Below are 12895 nucleotides of genomic sequence, written 5' to 3'. Positions count from 1 at the left end.
CAGCCTTCTTTTGATCCACTACTGGTTTCTCATATTCCACAACCGGCCACTGACCCTTTATAGTCAGCCACAACTTCATCCTTTTCTGCCAGCGAGAAAAACCAATGCCACCGTTGAATTTCTTCGGTAAACCGGTAAGTTCAACAGCTTCTGGGAAACTATAGGTGGTCCAATCAATGGCCCCAACAGTTGCACCCGAATCGCTACCACCACCAACGATAACCTCACTTTCGTTAACCATTATGCTAAATTCTAAATAACTAATATTCTCTTTAAGAATGTTGTAAATTTCACTAACAAATATTGCAACATAGAGGCAAGTATATATAAAATTTAGCAAGTCCAGGCCAAGACCACAGTTAACAAAACAAAGCATGCATGTAAACAAAATTAGTAACTAAAATAACAAAGAGAAAAATAAAGATGTACCCGAAACCATAGCTTTCAAATGTGTCTGAAAATAATAGTACACAGATACAAAATGCCAAGAAAATACGATCACAGCTGAGTCACCAGGCCTTGCTTGAAGCCCTGGCTATTCTTGAAGAGAATATTGCCCCCTACCTACTGTATTTGGGATGCGTGCAATATCTCCACCAGGATAAAACAGCTCGGAGTTTATGTTAACAGCAGCAACAAAACCTCCACCTCGACTAGCACCTCAGTCGCTGGAAAAATAACAGCACTTCGAACTTGTATTTTTGGGAGAGAAATGCAGAGAGGGAGAAGAGAAGAGAATGTTGTGTGGTGTATTTCATCAACAACTTAGGCCTCTATTTATAGTAGAAGCTAAGTGTAACTTACAACCTTGACATTAATAGACTTTAATATACATTAATATCAGAAATCAAAACTGCTCATTTAATACATAAATCAAAACTGCTGATTTTGAATTTAAATAAAATGTAACAGCTTTTGTATTTAATCCACACATTAAATCAGTTTTAATGTTTTTAATTATGAATCTTTATTTATCAGTTACATGTTCAGATTCATTGAATCTGACTCAGCCCACTTACAAAGTGACCAAGCCCAACAGAGACAATAACCCAGCCCGACTGATAAATTAATTCTAATTAAAAAATTAAATCACAAATAAATATAATCCTCACTTTATTTATTTTCAATGTGGGACAAATGACACATTCTCCATTTCAAGCTTTTACAAGCTACTAGTTTCAACTCTATTTCTCTATGGATTTCATTAAGAAAAATTCTTAAAACCATACATGAAAGGTTAAGCCCACATATCATGGAACAACTTCCAATCATTAGATTTTAGGGTTATTATCAAGAACATAATAAAACTATGATCTAAAAATCCAATTTTTCTAACAGATGGATCATATATCATGGAAGTAGCCACCTTGAAAGTGGATAGTATATTATCTAGCCAAAGATAATAAATGAAGGCGCTTATTCGGAGACACATCATATATATTTATGTACTTGATTTTTGGGGAAATTTTTACTTTTGGAAGGGGCCTAATCTAGAAGACTTTAAGCTTGATCGCACAACTTCCTTGTCAACACATGGTGAGTTTATTCCCTTTAGCATGTCCATGTGATTACATTGCATGCTCATGCTGCCGCCCTATTGCTTGCCTATGCAGTCATCCACACTCTTGTCACGTATATCTACTATTAGGTTTTGTCTATTTGGCATGATCAATCACACCAATTAACTCCATGCTCACGCAACCTTACAAGAAGCGTCTGCCATATTTTTCCATTTTAGCATGAGCATGCCAATATTAAGCATGGTCATACAAGCTTCACATTATTGTCTTCACGCACACTTAGGTTTCAGGACTGTAGCGCTTTGTTTATTACGGGCCCAATTGCTTACCAGCCCATTACCTGTTCCTTAATGTTTGCCGTGTAAAAAAAAATTCATGACTATCCCGCTCTATTTCTTATGGGCCCAATTACTTACCAGGACATTTATTCGTTCCTTCATATTTGCTGTGTAAAAAAATAATTGTACTGCTGTTGCATGAGCTCCAACTCCTGATCTTGTAGAGATCAAACATTTTCAAGTTGACTAAACAACCAGATGAGCTGATTCATATTTGTTCAATAATATGATCTTAATTATTATCTAAGGAAATTGAGCCTCAAGTTTGGTTCAATGGAGGGGGCAATTTTTTTTTCTCTTTTTTAAGGATGCACCTCATGCAAATGCAAGGGGAGTATTCTTAACTGTCTTTTGTATAATATTATTTTTTTCTAATTATAATTAGATATCATATTCATTGGGGATAATGAACCATTCAAGTGTGGGGATGTGTCCTTAATATTAATAAATTTAAAAATAAAAAAATAAAAAATTGTAATCTTGTAAAATAGTTAAAACATGCCATGTTCGACTAAATTGTTGCATATTTATTAATTAATTCATATACATTGTATCAAATCATATAGTTGTATAATATATTAGTTGTATAGCATTGCGTAACATAGCATGATCTCAGATTAGTAGTAGTTCAAGTCAGTGGCCTATGATAATTTTATGTGTAGTTTGTGTGTAATTAAGTCTTGCTATGACCACTTTATATTACACTAGATAGTGCACTAGAGCGGAATTTATTTTCCTATACAATCTTTTTACGCTCTTGAACTGAGACTTAGATATCCTTATCTCTTGAGGGGTAGCCGTTTGTTGATAATTAGGATTTTGACTATTCATGTTTTAGCTTAGCACATAAATGCTTAACTTTGGGGGAAGTTGTGGGATGTAAATGTCTTTAAAAAACATAGAATCAATAAAGTGCGCGTCAAAAAATAGTGGTATAATTGACTAGGTTGGGCTCATTAATACTCGAGTATTTAAGTCTGAGGGGACTTTGTGCCTTTAACCTAGAGCCTTTTATGGTTTGGGATTGCTGACCCAACACTCGCTACATGGGTATTAGAGCATAAATCTTAAGGGATCTCGACCATTGCACAGTTAAAATAAACCACTTATATACATATACGTGTATAATTTGATTGGCAAAGTCTGAGAGTGGTCGTAACTCACTTACCATGAGAAGCCACCCGATCTTAAACTTAGCTTGTGAAGTCTTATGGTGGTCATTACTCACTTACCCTAAGGAGTTTCCTGACCTTAGACCAAGCATTTTAAAAAATCATGTGTGTATATATTTAGTAGTATTGTAGCAATAAAATAAAACATAAAAATTCATGGTTAAACTTGAACGATGATTGGTTCTAAGTAACAAAGTGCTTAAGATCTATTCTAGTGATCAACTTGGGAGCTATTAACTCACGTTGCTTGTCATGTTAAAACTTGTGTTTCTTTGCTCTTAGTTTAGTAGAGAGCATTTTGTGAATATAAGAACACTCGCACACTCCGCACACTCCGCACTTGTGTTTACTATATGTGGTAATATTTAGTGTGAGCTGGATGTGTTTAACTTGTTGCATATTCTGGAGGTTATTGCTCACTTGGTGTATACGATTATGTTTGAGATCCTTTGTAATCATTTAGTATCATTCATCTACATAGTTTTAGTCCTCCATTTCTTGAGGACGATTGTATCATATGCATTATTATTTCATGAGTTAGATATACTTTATGGGTTTATCTTCTATAAACCCTCACGAGACTCAGCTTGTCCTACTAAGGCTGCCTATGGGTTAACGACTTGTTGCATATGCTCAATACAATTGTGTCACTTACGAAAGTGGAGTTAGTTAGTTAAAAATAATTTTATTTTTCTTCTTTGCCAGAGGACGTGCAAAATGCTAAGCGTGTGTCAGATATTTGATAGGATATATATTTGTGTATACTCTAGATGATTTTTATTTCCATATTATTTATATTTTGCATTTAATTGGATTTTTTGTTAATTAAATTTTAATTTTTTATTGTATAAAGCAAGAAATTCTAAATTGAAAAGGATTGAAGCTAAAATAGAAGAAAATTCGGATTTATTGGGTTATACGCGCAAGACATATTGTTGGGGTCGTATCTTGAGTTCTACTTATCATATTTGAGAGATTCAACTGCCCATGTGAAGATAATGAGATTCTCTTTCATTATAGACATGCACATATATCAAATTTCACTTTGAACATTCCAGGATCAGATGAAAAAAGCCAACTACGAATTTGACTTTGAGAAACCTTTTCGGTTTGGTAAATATGTGTTAATTCCAAGAAATAATAAAAAAAAGACTTTATATTAAATGATTATTATTAAAGATTGAATATAGGTATTCATAGCCATCAAGATGAGAATCCAAGAAGAGAAGAAGGAGGACATTATGCTTGGAGATTTCACCGATAACAACATAGGGATAATTCTTCATTCTCTACACTCTGTATTGTATTCTAATGATCTTCTCATGAACCTTTTAAATTTTATTATGAATATGGTTGGCAAGATTATTATTATTATTATTAGATGGCTATTTTGAAGCTCTAAACTTTATGATAATTATACAATTTTGATATTTTAAGATGTGTTCTTGGTTGTGCCTGTTAGTGTATACTGAAAATATTTATTTGAAGTATGTACATTTATTTCTGGCCAGTTTATTTGAGAATCATTTGAATGTTTACATGTTGTCTAATATTATATATTATGAACAATCTAGTATCAAATGAGATACAGAATATTAGATTGTTAAATACGGTTATATAATATAATAAGGTTCACATCACAAGTGGTGTTGGACAATCCACTGGTATGGTTGTAGTATTATTTAGATTAGTTTATATTGACTAATAAATAATACTTGTATACTTTGTGTATATTGAACAAGATCAAATTTAGAATTGTTCCCTTAATACTGATTAAGAAGGAGAACTAAGATTCTATGTTATTATTAATTCTTAGGTTCTTAATCCGGAAATAGTAATTGACACGTGTATATTATTTACATGCTTTGATTTATATATGAAATAATTCTTTTGAATTATATCATTATATTTTGGGTGATGGAATTATATACATGGTGGATATTATTTATTGAAGGAATCCATGTCCTGATAATATTCGGGTTAATGATGTCCCCTTGAAAGCTCAAAAGATTTAATTATGTGAAACCCTACAGGGGAATTTATTCTGGCATAATTAAATAAAGGTTGAGTGGATGATCAAGGATAAAAAGATATTAATTAAATAAATTATCAGTAATTTATTTAATTAATGTACATGATATTTTAAACATGGGGAATTTAATAAGCAAATAATATTGGAACCGAATTAATTAAATTACGGTATTAGAAAAGGTAGTGCAAATATTAATTCTTTAGTGGATTGAATTAATATTTAATTACATTGGGCTAGGCTCAAGATGTAATTAGAAGGCCCAACCTAATATCCATGGTCCCTATTGTAGCCTATATATATTCTTATTCTCTTCTTGCTTGGGATTGTGTGAAAACATATTGTAGCCACCAAGGAGCAAGAAGAGAGGATAACTTGAGAAGACGGAGGTCACACTTCGCTCAAGGGAATTTGGGAATACAATAGAAGAGCGTGGAATCTACCATTAACAAGGTAATCCTCTTTCGTAATCTTTATCGTAAAACGTAGTAACACCCTAAGCCCGTGGATAGAAGGCTTTTGGGAATACAATAGAAGAGCATGATTTTGCTCTGTCCTGCATGAATGTGCTTATAACTAGTAAAAACAAATTGGTGTTAGTTGTGTAATATTATAATTAAAGGATGAATGTGCTTAAAGGATGTATGTGCTTATGGTAAAAAATGTTAGTAAATTTTTTGTAGAAAAAGATGAAGGAGGAGGTTAAGGAAGGAAAGCTTAAAGTTGAAGATACTAATGATGTGTTAACAATGGCGCTCGTAAGCCTGAGCACGGAGGCAAGTACGTGGTCAGGGAATTCATGTGAAGCAGTCGGTTTATTTTGATCTTCCGAGGGAAAAAAAAAGCGAGGACAGTGGAAGAAAGGTACGTGAGGCAATTCAAAAGTACATGGCAGAGGAGACTCCAAAAATTATTAAAGAGAGAGATGCATTTTGGGCTGCTAAATTTGAAAATACAATGCACATTAATCGAAAAATGGTGTACAACATGATGGTAGTCCGAAACCAAATTCCCAGCAGGCAAGCTGTCACTCTAAGGGTGGGGTTGATGTGGATGTGGATGTGGATGTAGGTGTTCATAAAAAATGTGACATTGATAGATAATTTGTTTATGGATTTAGCGGTGGAGCTTGAGGATAATAAAAAGGTGGCGGGTGAGGATGATAGTGGAAGGGCTGTTGAGGAAATGAAAGTGGATTCTTCGGGTAGTTCTGTATGCCGATTGGCTGTTGGATCGTTGAGCAACATTGTTGTTTGTGCAACAATTGATGAAGTACGCGTTCCCGAAGGACATGAGAAGGACTATCCATGAAGTAAGTCTTGGAGAAAAGAAGCAAGGGTGTCTATCACTAAAGTCATTCAAGGAGATGCTAAGATTCCCTTCCCTATTGGGGATGAAATTTTGACTGTTCAAGAAGCCATGGGAACTTTTATTGCATGGCCGAGAAACATGATAATTGTAGGAAATAATAGCAGTACTTCTCATGTTTTGGCCACCAAGGTCAGAATGCTTTTTAGTATGGTTAATATATGTACTATGTGTTTGTTAGTCTGTTTTTTAATTATTTTTATTTGCAATTGTTTTAGAAAACCAAGAAAGCCCATGCTAAGAAAATGAAGAAGATGTATAAAGTAATTGAAGATGTTGAACCAGAGCTTGTTGTTCAAATTGGTTCAAATTATCCTTCTGCAATGAAACGTTTGTGGACATGGGCAAAGGAAGCCTTGAGTGGTGGCCGAACAATTTCTTTTGAGCTAAGCAAAGAAGCATTTGGCTTTACAAAGAAGCAAATCATGTTCTTATCTGAAATACATGCAGTGTGCTCTGGTGGTGAAATGGCCGGCTCTGTCATTTGCCTTTTTATTCAGTAGCTTTTCATTCAAAGTTTTTTTTTCGAAGTATATAGCCTTGGAATAAATATGACAATCTTTACTAAGGACTTCTTAATTTAATTTGTAGCTTCTTGAATGAATATGTGAAGAAGCATAAGATGGTCAACATGATTAGCTTTGTAGATCCGGGCACAATCGGTGCCATTGGATGTGGGCAGTGCAGTGTAGAGGTCGCGTGAATTGTGTACAAGATTTAAAGATTCTAGGAAAGGGCAACATTTTCTCCTGCCGTACAATGATATGTAAGTATTTTTACTATCCCAAGCTATTAAGCTGTTAAGCCTTGCCATTTTTTTATTAATTTTTTTTAAGAATTTAGCTTTTATTTTAAGGAATGGATTCAATTGTATAGTTAAACTCGATTATATTTGTTGTTGAAATTTATATTAATTGCATTGGTTCAGTATAAACGTAATCAAATACCTTGACAGTTTTAAAGTTAATATAAAAGTAATCACATGCCTTACAGTATTTAATTGATTTTGTTACTAGATGTTAGGTTTGTTTCTAAGACGGGGGAAATTGTATAGTTCAACCTCATAATATTTGAACTTCAAATTTGATGATAATTGTATAGGTTCAGTTTTAAAGTTGATTTATTTACCGGAATTTAAATTTATGAGTACGAGCCTTCAATTTTTGATGTTATACCTGATCATGTTTATTACAGTAAATTACACTCTACTAGTATCACATTTTGGATTATTTTTCACAAATAGTGAGTTTAAATAATTTTTAGGTTGATTTTAATTCAATAGAAATGTAATTTTTTTGATGATATTTAGTTGTTTGGTTGAGAAAAAAGCATCAAATTTAGGCTTTACTATTTAACAAGCACCTCTATTTATTTTTCGTAGCAACCACTGGACCTTGACAGTTGTCAATCTAGACGCAGAGGTAGTCTACTATATGGACCCTCTTAACGCCGAATTGCAAATGGAGAATGGGTGGAAGTTGTCGACAAGTAAGAGTTCACGTTATAAAATTTGATTATTAAGTCTTGACTTATAAATCTTGTCCGACCATATTTGTAGTGGTTATTTTATGTTTTGATATATCTCGTTTTGGTTGCAGTGCCATTAAAATGTACAAGGAGGATTTGAGAAAGGTTCTGAAGAAGAAAGTATTGTGGGAGAACATGGCGGTATTTATTTATTTTGTGATCATATATTAATTATGTTATTAAAGGAGACTGGATATTTAAATGAATTTTTGTTTGATATTTTAGGGAGTTCCAGTGCAGACCGGGAACAAGGATTGTGGCCTGTTTGTGATGCGATATATGATGGAAATCATTCATGATAAGGAGCTGGACTTTGCTAATAAGGTGACAATTGACTATCTGTGGGCCTTTCATCCACTTTGTATTTACTCTTATAAGGGCAGAACATGTTACTTATACAAAATTTTGGATGATTTTTCAGTGGTTGCGTAGATCAAACCTGGTTTACACTGAGGATGACATCAACGAGATGGGTTGAGTTTGCAAAATATTTTATGAAACATTGTGCAAGCTAGGTCTCGCCTTTCTTTTCTTTTGAACTTATCGTAAACTGGATGTTTTATGTATGTAGTTGGTGATAAGTAGACTCGTTTGAACTTATCGTATGTTGACAAGTAGACTCGTTTGAACTTATCAAATGTTGAAAGTAGACTCGTTTGAACTTATCGTAAAGTGGATGTTTTATGTATGTAGTTGGTGATAAGTAGACTTGCGATAATGTATTTTGTGTTCGGTGGATTGCTGATAGTTTGGTAGGTAGATCTGGTTGTTTTGGATTGTTGAACGGATGGATTATGGTATGGTATGGATTATGGTATGGTAGTGAATTGGTTTTGTTTTGGCGGGGGCCTAGATTATGGTATGATTTTGTTTTGGATTATGGTATTTTATTTTGGCAGGGGCCTATTTTTTGTGGTTTTTTATGCAACTAGTTTTAATTAAATATGAAATTAATATGCAAAATGTATATACCTAATAAGATAATGGTTTTTTTTAAATCAAAAGTAAGCATTATATCATTTTCGGACAACGGTTACCTCAGTACATAATTTTGTCAAAATATAAGTCATTGTCTAAACAACAATTCAATAACACCAGTTAGTTATTAACTGTGTTTGAACTATGAAGACATGACTTAGAACACAATATAAAAGAATTGGTTTAAAAGGTTTTACACAATTGTTACTTTAAACAAACCATTGCTTGAATAATAAGGAATTAGTTTTGAACTATTTCTTGCCATTGACTCCTGTTGTCTATTACTTAGTAAACTGTCGTGTTACAAATGTTTCTTCAATGGTTCCCGAAAAGTAACCCGTTATCTCTTTTGCATTATAACACCACCCTAAAATTGTTGTCTAAAAGATACTTATATTACTACCTCTGAAAATAATTGTTGTTGTTCTTTTATATAAATAATAGATGTATAAAATAACTGTTGTTTGAAAAAGATATTTAAAATTGGAAAGAAAATTTAGAACTTTCTCTTGACGTAAATAACTGTTGTTTATTACTAAGAAAACTGTCATGTTAAAAATGTTCCAACAATAGTTTTTCTAAAACAACCGTTGTGTCATCCAGATTGTAACCAGTGTTAAACATTGTTGTTGAATCTCCCTTATTACAACTGTATTAACGACTGTTGTCCAACCTTCGATCATACGAGTGTTGGATACACAACGGAAAAACTACCTTTCAGACAACGAAAAAAATAGTTGTATGATTGCAAAAATGTTGTAGTGTAGTCAGCATCCTTTACGGTTCCCGGGTTGATTGTTGTCTCTATTGGGATGGATTTTGGCGGGGGGCATGGGTCGCCATGGTCCCCTCAATGTTCCAATTATATATATATATATATATATATATTAGATAGTTTGATGGTCCCCCTCCCGGTTCCGTCCCTGTAGCTACACTGGTGGAAGCCGCCGCCTGTAGGTTGGGCAATCCATCTTTATATCCATCCACTTAAGTAAGCAATGTGAATGGAAGACATGTTCACATGGCGTCACCAGCACATATAGGTTCGGACAACGTTAGTTACACAGGGAGTGGCTAGCTACCTTTACCCTTAAAACATTTTTAATTAGTTTTACATAGCCTTAAACTTCAAGCTGAAAGCTGTCCAAAAGTACCATGCAAAAATCTGGATGTTGAGTGAAATCAATGGCAGTCATGCAGATGACGCGGTCACTGGCCCGGTTTATATCCTGATCCAACCTTTTATGGTAATTATATTTTATTGGAAACATCTGCATGAGGATCTATGAAAGAAAAAGATTAAAGTTAGGATATGATTTTCATAATTTGAGGAAAAAATTACGATAGCCATGGTTTACAGAAGACAAAAGTTGCAAGCAGCAATGAAAAAAGCATTATACAGACAAGACACAAGAATAAAGCAACTGATCTTTCCTAGAAACTACTATTTATAATGATCAAGTGAACCAGCAATATACAGGGATTAGAATATTCAGCAACTAAATTAAGTTAGAATATTGGTTGGCACTTTCTTACAACATATGCAGGGACTAGGCATTCTCTACCTTGATTTTATATATAAATAACAGGGAAGAGTTACATAAACTAATTAACAAAATAGAAAACGGTTGCACGAATATATGGTGAAAAGTTACATCAAACCTGCCAAAAAAATGAAGAATCGACATCCAAGATAGTGCTGCAGAAGAAGAATGTTTGCTTGCAACCCAGCAAAACCCACCAAATAGATGCACCAACTCCTGTCAGGCTTAATGTGCATGAAGTTGCGGGGACATCCAAAGATATATAAAGGAATTACAAGCCGAGTTACACTCATTCCAATAATGTAACTAGGCTGTAGTGGCTTTTCTTGGGTCACGAAAAACATTTGTGGCACTCTGAGGTATCCAGTAGGAGTGCACAACCAGAGTAATAACTGGAAGGAATTTAGGGAACTCGTACGTGATCAGAATACCTCCCAGAAGGATACCACCTGAAAACGTAAACCATAAAGATGTGTGAGTGTGAAGTAGCACTACTTCCCTACTAAGAATAAATATCCATAACTTTTAGGTTAATATAATTGATACTAATGCTAATAAGTTGAAACATTTATTCCACAAAAAAGTTATACGCCATCAAATATTTTTATCAGATATCTTATTTTACAAGTACACAAATGCTTTTCTTTCAAATGCAGAAGAAGAGGATAGCTTAGGATTGCAACTGTTCTGGAGCAGAACTGGCAAACTGTATATATCCTCTCAAAAGATTCATGATTATGTTTTCTGGTATACTATTATCTTCTGTTACTAGAATGAACCTTACATATACTGCCAAACACTATAACAGCACAACGTTGCACAAGCTCATGCAATAAAATGATCATAATCTTAGCATTTCATGTAGGATTGTCAGAATAGGTATCCAAGTAACAAAGATACATGTTAAATTGGGGAAGCAATTTAAAATTTAAAATTAAAAAAGGTATCTTCCTATACAGAGTGGCCCGAGATTCAGGTATAACTGCATTCATAGTGATAAATGTTCAATGTGAATCTCAAGTTATGAATTTCAAAGGTATGCATACAGGACAAAAATTCATTACAAACAGCTAAGCAAAAGTTTTACTCACAGAAATAAATATAAAGAACTGAAAGTTTCACGCCTCGCTTCCACACTCTGTATGTAATTTGTAGGCCTATTTGCCTTCCATATATGGAGAGAAAAAATCTCAACTCACAAAAAGAGAAGATAACAAACTTGAAGAATGCGGGCAGTGGAAATGCGTTATACAATTGTTCTGCATACATGAAGAAGTGATGATTATGGAGAACACAAGTAGTGAGAAATAGTTTTTTAAAGTAATAAAATTTGGTCAATGCCAAAGACAGAGAATAAGTTTTATTCTAATTACCAACTGTGATTCCTGCAGTCAATGTAAAAGACAAAGGTATGCATCCATGACAGCCTGTTGTCCAATTGTGAAACTTGAAACTTTGACAGCTCCCTGACAGTAGGATGGAATATCCGTCAGCTAGTATATAAAAAAACTGCAGATATCCATAAAATAAGAACGGTACAAGTGTCTTAAAACAACAAAACTGCAGTAGCTGATCACTGGCACAAATTGAGAATCCTACAGAAGCAACATATAGGATCGAGATGGAACCCTTACAGATTGCGTGTTGCTATGTTTCCTTTGCTGAATTAACAGGAGAACTTGAAGGATAGAGATCTAATATATGGCAGACGGTTAAGGAGAATCAACCATTCTCAATCTATCAATACATAATGTTTGATCAAGTAATGTTAGAGAAGGATACAAAAGTGACCATCAGGTTATAATTAAATGCTTTGTCAAAAAACATCTCAGTGTTTACAGAAGTTGCATTCAATTGCATGGGCGGCAGACAATCTCCATTGTCATCCATCAAAAATCTTACCATTGCAGCTTCATCTAAACAAAGTAAAAGCACATGATAAAATGAATAACACTTTAGGCCACTACACCCAGCCGGAAATTATTTTCACACAAATTTTGAGCAATTGTGCCATTAAAAAGATTTTTTTTATAAATTGCAAAATTTTTAGGATCCTAAATATAACTTACCATTGGGGCACAGTGCAATGGAAGACATAATACTTTGCATTATTTATATTATAATTTCTGAAACTGAAAAAGTAAATAACATTGAGAGTTTACGCTCCATGGAAAAGGACGTACTACTTTGCATGGACGGGACACGTGATATCCGAGCCCTTACTGTGATGTTACAATGTTTCTCTATGTCGATCACAGGTGCTACAACAAAAATGAATAAGTTAGTAATTAGTATGGACTCTAGCCAATACAGAGTTAGAAAAAAAATTACAAATAATGAAGTAGATATCACACAGAGTTTTCTGTTCCAAATCTTGACCCATTGAAAATCTTGAAAATCCTGGGATGTGAGAAGTCCA

The 12895-nt window shown here is 33.9% G+C and overlaps 1 pseudogene; it reads right to left on the bottom strand.

Annotated features, from left to right (window-relative positions):
• Nucleotides 1-9861: 9861 nt before the first annotated feature.
• On the bottom strand, nucleotides 9862-12573 carry LOC141704452 (transmembrane E3 ubiquitin-protein ligase FLY1-like; annotated as a pseudogene).
• Between the last annotated feature and the right edge of the window lie 322 nt (nucleotides 12574-12895).

Source organism: Apium graveolens, unplaced genomic scaffold (genome assembly GCF_009905375.1).
Source record: "Apium graveolens cultivar Ventura unplaced genomic scaffold, ASM990537v1 ctg7863, whole genome shotgun sequence".
Taxonomy (NCBI): domain Eukaryota; kingdom Viridiplantae; phylum Streptophyta; class Magnoliopsida; order Apiales; family Apiaceae; genus Apium; species Apium graveolens.
Note: the sequence above shows the minus strand (reverse complement) of the source record. Positions and strands in the feature narration are given on the sequence as shown.